Source organism: Nyctereutes procyonoides, unplaced genomic scaffold (assembly GCF_905146905.1).
Source record: "Nyctereutes procyonoides isolate TBG_1078 unplaced genomic scaffold, NYPRO_anot_genome, whole genome shotgun sequence".
In the NCBI taxonomy this organism is placed as follows: Eukaryota; Metazoa; Chordata; class Mammalia; order Carnivora; family Canidae; genus Nyctereutes; species Nyctereutes procyonoides.
In genome coordinates, this window is record NW_026575046.1 from 58,989,986 (window position 1) to 58,999,763 (window position 9,778).

The 9,778-nt window shown below is 50.2% G+C and overlaps 1 long non-coding RNA gene across 1 annotated transcript; it reads right to left on the bottom strand.

Moving 5' to 3' along the window:
- Window positions 1–550: 550 nt before the first annotated feature.
- On the bottom strand, window positions 551–9,778 carry LOC129509343 (uncharacterized). The gene is made up of 7 exons (XR_008664338.1): window positions 9,337–9,778; window positions 8,744–8,874; window positions 7,406–8,495; window positions 7,159–7,299; window positions 6,754–7,020; window positions 3,930–4,287; window positions 551–3,799 (listed from the first exon to the last, which is right to left on the bottom strand). It is a non-coding gene; the product is annotated as an uncharacterized LOC129509343 (long non-coding RNA).

Sequence of the window (9,778 nt, forward strand, 5' to 3'; positions counted from 1 at the left end):
AGCAGGAGCTGGAGGAAGGCTTTGGGGAAGAGAGCAGACCTTTACTCCTTAGAGGAGCTAACTCAGAAGAAAAATAATGTGTTGGGAAGAGCTACCCAAAGGGATGAGAAGAAGGAGATGATCAGATGGAGCAGCTCTCAGACGTGTGTCCCCAGGGAAGGTCTCGGTATCTCTGGGCCTCTGTTTTCTCACCTACATTATAGGGGACGTGATGTGTGCTTTGTGGGTTGGAGTGAGAGCAATCAGTGAGGAAAAACATGAGGAGGTATCTGGAACAGTGCTGGCTCAGGGTGGTGCTCACTCTATGTGGGAGCTTTCCTTCCTCTCCGGTTCTTTTTGTTTTTCTTTTTGTGTTGTTGTTTTTCAATTTTTATCACAGTTACCCAGGACACAGTCAAAAAGGTGTTCTTTGGTTACAACAAAACTAGTTCCTCACCCTGTCCTCACTGTTTATTTTTCTCCAGAAGCAACGACTTGCAACTCTCTTTACCAATTCTGCTGGTGTTGACTCCCATATTTCAAAATACCTGGCTTGTATTGGTACTTTTTGTAGGCGCCTACTGAAGAGTACCTTGGTCGCTTCCAGGATGGGGCAATCGTGAATACAGTTGCTATACACGTTCACGTGCAGGTGTGTGTGCAAAGGTTTTCAGCTCATTTGGGTGAATGCCGAGGAGCTGGATTGCATGGTAGGCTCTGGTTAGCTTTGTGAGAGACTTGGGGACTGCATGCTGAAGGGGCCGCACCGCTTCGCATTCCCACCAGCAATGAATGAGAGTTCCTGTCGCACCACGCGCTCACCAGCATTTGGTGTTGTCAGTGGTTTGGATTTCAGCCATTCTAACTAGCGTGTAGTGGTGTCTCGTTATTTTAATTTATACTTCCTGATGATGCATGATGTGGAGCAGACTTTCACGTGTTTACTGCCGTCTGTATATCTCCTCGGAGAAGGAATCTGTTCAGATCGTTTGCTTGTTTTTTTTAAAATTGGGTTGTTTGTGTTCTTATTGTTCAGTTTTAAGAGTTCTTTGTATATTTTATTTATTTATTTTTAAAGGTTTTATTTATTTATTCGTGAGAGACACATACAGAGAGAGAGGCAGACACATAGAGGAAGAAGCAGGCTTCCCGCACGGAGAGAGTCCTCAATGTGGAGCTTGATCCCCGGACCCTGGGATCACCCTCTGAGCTGAAGGCAGATGCTCAACCCCTAAGCCACCCAGGCGTCCCTCTTTGTGTATCTTAGATACAAGCCCTTATCACATGTGTGTTTTGCAAATATTTTCTCCTAGCCTTTGGTGCGTCTTTCCATCCTCTTTACGTACTGAACTGTTGTTCTTACTATGGGTTTAATGTCTAAGGGCTTGTGTTCTGTTCTCTGGATGTCCATTCTATGGTTCCTCTCGTATGCCTCATACACGCGGTAATTCTTTTCATCTCTCTGAAGATATTCACGACCATTTCTCCTGTTTTCTTCTCCCTCTGTTTCTTCTAAGTTGCTTTTGTCTCTTAGTAGATACACTTTCCTCAAGAGGTAGATGATTCCTGGCTGTCTTCTTGTCTGAGGAAGACCCCCATATCTAACTGGATGTTTTGCGGTACACACGGTGCATGTGTGTGAGTGTGTGTGTGTGTATGTGTTGGGGGCGCTTGGTGACTATGGGTTCTCTCTAGACTATCAGGCCATACATTTTATTAGGGAATGCCTACACAGTCCATGCCTGGATCGTGTAGGACCGTGTATGCCTCACTGTGGGTACTTCAAGATTAGAGCGGGGGAAGAACACTGGAGGTTTCAACATCTATTAAGTAAACTAACATTTAATACCATTTTTAATACTCCCCACTCATCCGTGCCTGCTGTCTTCCTGTCTGGATATCCTCATTTTATCCTGTCCAGAAAATGAAGCCTCAGGCTTCTGCTGAGCTGGAGAACACAGTCCCCAACCTGTGTAGTGAGGAGGGATTGGATCTGAGGGTCGACATTGTTCTTAGATTGTTTCGGGGGGCATAATACATTGAGTTCATCCCAAAGAGAAAATTTAATTTTCCCCCGATGTTTTCATATTCTACAAGAATTATAACTGACATCTTTTTTTTGGCGCTTGTGGACTTAAATTTTAAAATCAGAGGTGATGATACAAGAGTATATATACTTTACATTAATTTCTAATAACTCTCTTTTAATAAAAATATTATCAATTCTCTGTCATCCTAAGATAAAATTTTACCAAAATTTATACTTTTCTGTCATGTTCATCCAAAGATCCAGTTGTTGTTTTTTTTAACCCTCGATCTATACTTACAAAGAATGAACTTGAACAAAATACTCATCAGAAAATATTTCTATATCTGTTAGTTGAGTAGATTCTTCGAGTGTTCTGGGTCCTAGCTAGCCTTACTTAGCATTTATTGTTTCCATGGGTTAAAAAAAGAATAAACTTTCTGCGTAGCAGTCCTATCTCCTGAGTCTCCTCTTGGCTAGAACTGTTCTCAGACTTCCCTTGTTTTTTATTATCTTGACAATTTTGAGGAGTACTGGTCAAGTCAAGTATTTTGTAGAAGGTCCTTCAGTTGGGATTTTTCCTGAAGTTTCTCTAGTGAACAGGCAGGAATTATGTGTTCTTGAGAGAAAGACCACAGACAGGCATGGTGCTATTTGCATCATATTCTATCAAGAGTTCGTAATATCGACACGGCTTATCACTGATAAGGTTAACTTTGGTCACCTGGCGAGGTAACTGTTGGATTTCTCCATGCTAAAGTGGCTCTTTCCACCTTCCCTCCACCCCGACCACACTGTGATCTTTGGAAAGAAGTCACTGTGCACAACCAGTATTTAAGGACTGGGGAGTTATGTCCCACCTCCCCAAGGGCAGATGATCTACACAGATTACTTGGAATTCTTCTGTACAGGAGGCTTGACTCTTCTGTTTATTCCTTTATGTCACTATGGACCCTTGGGCCTTGATTTTATATTTTGAGTTATAATCCAATACTGCTTTATTTCATTGCTCAAATTGTTCTAGCTTTGACTGTTAGGAACAGTCACTTGTCTTCTGTGTCCTTCGACAAGCCTCCATCACTGTGCGTGCATTGTGTGTGTGTGTGTGTGTGTGTGTGTGTGTGTGTATGTGAGAGAGAGAGAGAGAGAGCACATGCACACAAGAATGTACTTTCTTACTTTTTGGCACTACTAGATGCTTCTAGCTCATTTGTGTATTTCCTGCCCCAGTTCCAGAATCAGCCTTTCTCCGAGGAGTCCTGGCACCTTTTATTGGAGAATAGTGTTAGAAACCAAGATCTGGGTACCAGGTGTGTGCATTGACGTTGGGATATTGTTGCTTCCAGGCCTTGCTCAGCTGCTGGAGCAAAAACATATCTGCGTGTATACAAAGCCATGTGCCTCTACATACTTTTAAATATTTCTATATGTAGCCACCCATAGGGTATGATGCTGTGCTAAAGATAGGTTTATTCTAGCCTCTTCTTCCTACCTATTTGTAACCTCCATCTTGACAGTGAGGAGCCAGTCTCCATCAGTTCACCGAGGTGCTTATGTCCACATGTAACTGTCAGAAAGCTCCCCTGGGGGCGGGGGGACCTTCGAGTACAGCTAGAGCGCCACTTGTATTCAGCTCTTCCATCTTTATCCTCTTCCGTTTCCAGAATCACTTAGGTCGGCACCTTTGTCCCACCCCCTTCAGTCCAGTTCATTCACACATTTGTCATTCGGTTACATTGTTCGGTCACATTCCGCACTCCGTCCTGGAATCCGATGACCTTCTAGATGATTCTTCTAAATATGAACAAATTAAGGTTCAGTCTTTGTGGAACTCGGTTCCCGGGGTTTTAACAAAGGCTCCACCACAGCATCATGCAGAGCGGTTCCACGGGCCCAGAAACCCCAGCCCCTCCCAGTGCTTTACCTGGTCAGCCTTCCCCCAATCCCTGGCATCGCCGAGCTCTTTACTTCTTCTAGAGTTGTGTTCTTTTCCAAGACGCCACCTCCTTGGAATCACACAGAATGTGGCCTTTTCAGATTGGCTTCTTTCCCTTCACAATACGCGTTGAAGCTTCCACCGTATCTTAGCTTCATAGCTCATTTTGTGGTATCACTGAATAATCTGCAATTACTCGGAGACAGAATTTTGATGGTCTGTTGACCCGTTCACCTAGAGAAGGGCATCTCGGTTGCTTCGGGTCTGGGGCCACGACGCACAAAGCTGCTGTAAAGGTCTGGGTGCGGAGTTCCATGGGGACACTCGCTTTCCGGTCAGCTGGGTCCTGCAACAGACTGTGAGCACTCATCCTCCTCCTGGGCCTCACCTTTACCCCCACCTCCAGGGGAAGGGGTGCCCTCGCTCTCAAGCCTCTGGGGCTTCTGCAGTCCCCATCCCTTGCTCTGGGCCTCGGACCTGCCCACCTATGACTCAGCTTTCTCTGGTGTGCGAAGCTGGCCACACTGTCCCTCCGGCTTCCCAGCCTGGACTATGACGTTGCCTCATCTCCTCTTCTCCTCCCGTTGTTTTCATGAGTCTCTACCTTCTCTTGACCCTTTGGCTGTCACTTTAGGGGCAGGAAGTGAAAGCGAATGTCAGTGCACGGCCAGCCACATTCCCTTCCCTCTCTCCGAGGCTGCGATATGCCCCCCCGGGGTGGGGTCCGTAGAGCCCATGTTGGTTAAGTCATGGTTGCTGCCACTCCAGCTTTGGGAGAAAGACCCTCTGCTGCCACCCATCCCCTGGTGCCTGTGCCCGCCGGGGCCTCAGTCCCAGCTCCCTGCCCTTGGTGATCTCTGCTGTGGGACTTTGAAGGAGAAGGGAAGGGGGGTGCTCAACACCTTGAGCTGGAGGCCTTAGACCAAGGTCATGTCTGGAGAGATGACAACGATGGGGGACAGCAGGGAAGGGGCAAAGAGAGCAGGAGCCCCATGGACACTAAATATATCCCTACCCTCTGGTTGGCACATGCATCCTCCTCTCCCCAACAAGCAGCGTCTTGCTTGCAGCAAGCCTTCTGGGGAAGTGACCGAAGCCATGAAGTTCAGGGTTATGGTCAAGAAACTGAATGGTTGGTCATTGAATGGAATCCCCTTCCTCTGCCCAACCTCCAAGAATCTTGTCCTGATCTCTCCGCATTCTACCTGTAGTACCTTCTCCCTGGTGAGACCTTGTCCTCAGTGTCCTCCCTGTATCGTATCCCAAGGACTCGCCGCGTTGTATCCCTGGCCACCGTCTCCCTCCTGCACCCTAGCCTCAGCTAGAGGCTGAGGAGAAGCGTGGCGATGGTTGGCCCTGGGCGTGCTCTGCGCCACACTGTCCCTTTCCAGATGGGGCCCATCATCTGTTTGGGTTTCTGAAGGATTTCTCCAAGTCTCTGGGTCACTTACATGCCGTCTTCTTGTTTCTGAGAACTGTTATGTGTTTATTTGTTAGCTTTTCAATGTCTTTGCTAGAGTTTTTTAGGTCTTCGGGCTGGGGGTGGGGCCAGACAGCTGTGCGACGTGAAACTCGAAAGGACACATACCTTCTCTGCTGGGGTTCATCTTCGAAGGGCCTCGTTATCCCTTCAGCCCCTTAGCCCTCTAAAGACCGGCCGAGGGATCCCTGGGTGGCGCAGAGGTTTAGCGCCTGCCTTTGGCCCAGGGCGCGATCCTGGAGACCCAGGATCGAATCCCACGTCGGGCTCCTGGTGCATGGAGCCTGCTTCTCCCTCACCCTGTGTCTCTGCCTCTTTCTCTCTCTCTCTCTGTGTGACTATCATAAATAAATAAAAATTAAAAAAAAAAAAAGTTTAAAAAAAAAAAAAAAAAAAAAAAAAAAAAAAAAAGACCGGCCGAAGCCTGCTTTCTTGGGAGAGGGAGGTTTCCCAGCCTCTTACGACAGCCCAGTTTAAGGTCTCACAAACATGTGCGAGTTTTCCTTAGAGTTTATCTTAACCTCCATTTTTTTTCTCTCCTGCATCATTAGCTCATCTCTCAGTGGGGTTGAAAACAGCTTCCCAGCTCTCTGGTTTCCCCGTTGGAAAATACACAAGAGGTTTCGTTCCCATGGGAAGGATGGGATGAAGATCTGGTTCCCGCGATGACTCCACGGCCATTTCACCAATGACCGGGGGCTTGTGCAACGTTGTCACTGTCGTCAGGCCTGTACCAGTAAATCTGCACGGCCGGTGGGGCGGGGCCCCAACTCCCCATCCTGTAATTACAGCCACTCAACATCTGCAGGGATGCCCTTATCTTGGGGCTGCCGTCAGGGGAGCACAGAGGTTGGGAGTGGGGGCTCCGTAGCCGGAGGGCCTGCATTTCAACCTGACTCTGCTGACATGCTTGCTGTGAGACTTGGGGCAAGTGACTCAACCTCTCTGTGCCTCAGTTTCCCTCAATGTAGACCAGTAAGTGATGGTCACAGCAGTGTGTGTCTCTTAGGTTTTTGTGATGATTAAATGAATTAATAAGTGCAAAGGCCTTAGACTAGTGTCTGGTGCTCAGGAATGCTCCACAGCTGTGCCCTACTGCCCTTACCTTCTGTGGGTCCCAAGGCAGAGCCTCGTCTCGGGTCAGACCAGACCACTCCCTGTTTCCCTCCCAGCTCTGCCCTGCACCGTGCGGGGCATCTTCAAGGGCAAGAAGAAGTCCCCCTCTTTTTCCTTTCTCTCTTTCTCCTTCTCTCGTTATCAGTGACAACTACTGCTCATCGAACATTTACTACGTGCTGGCTACGTTTCAAGTGTTATTTTTTCAAAACTCACCTGAATCCTGAAAGGCTGGTGGCACCATCCTGTTTTATAGAGGAAGAAGCAAGCCTTGGAGAGGCCAAGCAAGCAGCTCCTAGGTGGCCGAGCTGAGAGGTCCACGCAACGGTCTTCCACGGCACGCTCTTTCCCCGCCTCACCCAACATTCACGTGGGCCACCCCATTCTCCAAGGCCATGCTTGGGGCCCTCTGGGCAGTGAATTACCTCCCCCTCGAGGCTTTTGCGTGCAGGTGTTAGAAGCCCCAACTCAAGCTGGCTTAACCTAGAAAGAAAATGTGTGGTTCACAGAAATGAAACGTCTAGAAGAAAGGCAGACTCCAGCAAGGGTGGCCCCCCCGGCTCATCGATGCCCAGGGGACCCAGTTTGCATTGTCCTCCGTGGTCCTGGGCTCATACTTACAGGGGCTCTCATGAAGGCTTCCGGGTGGCTGTCAGCGGCAATCCAGGTGCTATAGGCTAGATTTCCCCCCGGATCCTGAGGCAAGGACGTTTATTTGAGACGTGATCACCAGAGACACTAGCAGGAAAATGGTAAACTGACCTGGGAAGAGGAATAGCCCCTGAAGGGTTATCTAGACAATGAGAGGACCGGAGCACAAGTGCACTGAGGGATTTGGGGGAGCAGTGTGGAACCCTGTGTCACTTACCCCATCGAGTGGCCCTGGTACTTCAGGCCTGTCCCGGAAGCAGGCACAGTAGGCCAAAAAAAAAGACAAAACAAAACAAGCCAGAGCTGATGATTGGAAATGGGACAGGGGTGTGGGGGGCGGTACGGGGAGGGCGCTGAGTGGATCTGCTATCCCGAGTGTGCGCTTCCTCAGCCTGGCCCACCGGAGACGGAGCAGTCTTTCCCGCAGCTGGCGCACCATGGTCCTGGGGGGTACCCAGGCTTGTGCTGCTGAGGTCCCATGCCCACATCTGAACCTAAATCTGTGTCCAAGAGAAAACTCTGTCCCGATTGCCTTTGTTTTCAGTTACTGCCCACCCGGCAAACCAACGCTGTGGCAAGAGATGGCGTCATGCTCATTGGCGGAGGTGAACCAGGGCCTCTGTCCCCGCCACCACCCCCATGCCCCACCCGGGCTGGGGTGGGGCCAGTCCCACCAGAACGGAATGGCAGCTGTTCTGGAATGCTGGGAGGGCTGGGAGGATGCTGGGAAGCAAATGGCAAAGTTCATCACATTAAGTATTCTCTATAACAAAAGGAATGGAATGGAAATAAAGCTTCCACGAGTACAGAAACCTGCAAAGCTCAGGGCTGAGAGGGGACTAAGAATGTCACAGGGTATAATCCACACGTGCGGCTCCTCGTCCTGTCCTCCAACGGGAGAGTCAATCTCAAACCATAGGCCTCCAGCGACAGGGGACCCGCACCTCACCCAGCAACGTACATTTGTCCTGGAGACATCTCTAGCCACTAGAAGTCTCTCGTCACATCAGGTTGGAACCTTCCTATGTCTTTTCGGGGGTTTCCAGGACACATGTGCTTCATCTGACCTAAATCTGAGTCCCACAGGGATGTGTAAACAGTGATTGCATTTCCCTCAAGACTTCCCTGGAGCAAGCTGACCATTGCCAGGCCTGTCATCTCTGAGGTGATGGCCACAGAAGGGTCCCCACATCCGGACAGGGAGATTGGGGGAGGTCCTCGAGCAGGCACCTTGGAGATGGTGGAGCCTCAGAGGGGTTTCTCCTCTGGAAGTACCGGCCAGGCTCCAGGTCGGCTATGGTTAACTGCTGAGAAGCAAATCAAATGTTATAGGGAGGAGCTCCGGTTCCCCCATGGATGTGTTTACTTGGAGGATGTGACCTCCCAGACACACAAACACCCTGCCTGCCTCCCACCCCAGCGGCTCCCACGGGAGCTCTGGAGCGCCCGGTGGTGGCCACATGCCCTGGGGCCGTAGTCCTGAGGTCTAGGCTGCTCCCATCTGGCCTCGTTCAGCAAGGCCCCACACCCAGCCCCAGCCCTGACCTCTCATCACCTCAGGGGTCCACAGAGAGTGAAGCGGCACACAGCAATGGAAAGAATCCACGCTGGAGTCGGAAGTCCTCCGGTGAAACCTGCTCCACGGGGTTAGGTGCTTCTGTCCCTCAGAGCCTCAGTTTCCCTTATCTGAAAAACAGGGAAAGGAACTCATCTGTGGAGGCGCTCTGGGAATGCGAGAAAGTCCCCGCGTACAGTAGGTTCTGAGCAACCGTGTAGATTATGGAGCTTTAGTGCTGCAAGCTTCCGCTGACGCTTCCCGGATTAACAGAAACTGTTGAGATGGTTACTGCTCTTCTGTTCTGGTAACCCTGCAACTTCGAAGGCACCACGCGGTGACTCTTCCAGCACGGAAACATTCCTGAACTCCTGCCTTCCTCCAAGACAGCCTCACATGTTGATCAGATAGGGTAGTGGTCCTCTCCTGCCCCCCCAATAAGCCCCCCCTTCTGTAGAGCCCACAGAAGACCCCCGTAGTTCTGACTTCCCTCCCTCTTCTCAGGAACGGTCCCCACCACATGCCTGTGTGCACAGAGGGAGCACCTTGCCAGACTATTACTCATCCCCTTGTGTTTCCGTTGACCTCCTGACCTTCTCCATGACCTAAGCGGGGCTAACCAGCATTCTTCCCTGGGATTCATCATGTTGAAAGTGGAAGGAGCTTTCCTTCTCCCAGACGTGTAGATCCAGAGTTGCTGGGAGCCGCATGGAGATCACCAGCTTGCAGGGAGAGAACAAGGCTGACACACAGAGAGGCAGAGACAGAAGACACAGCATGACTGAGTCCCCGGGTCAGGGGTCCTCCCACCCAGCCTGTCCCACCGCTTAGTGGCGCAAATCGTCCTTAGACGGTAGCAGGGAGGCCCCTTTCCCCCAGCCTCTTCTGAGGTCCAGCTGATTGGACTGTGGGTGGACATTTGACCCTGGGAGAATCAATCCAGAAGCTGGATGGGTCCAATCGGATTGTGTCTCCTAGAACCGGAGTATAGTTGTCAGTGTCCGATGGTGGCCGGGGCTGAACTCTTGAGGTAAA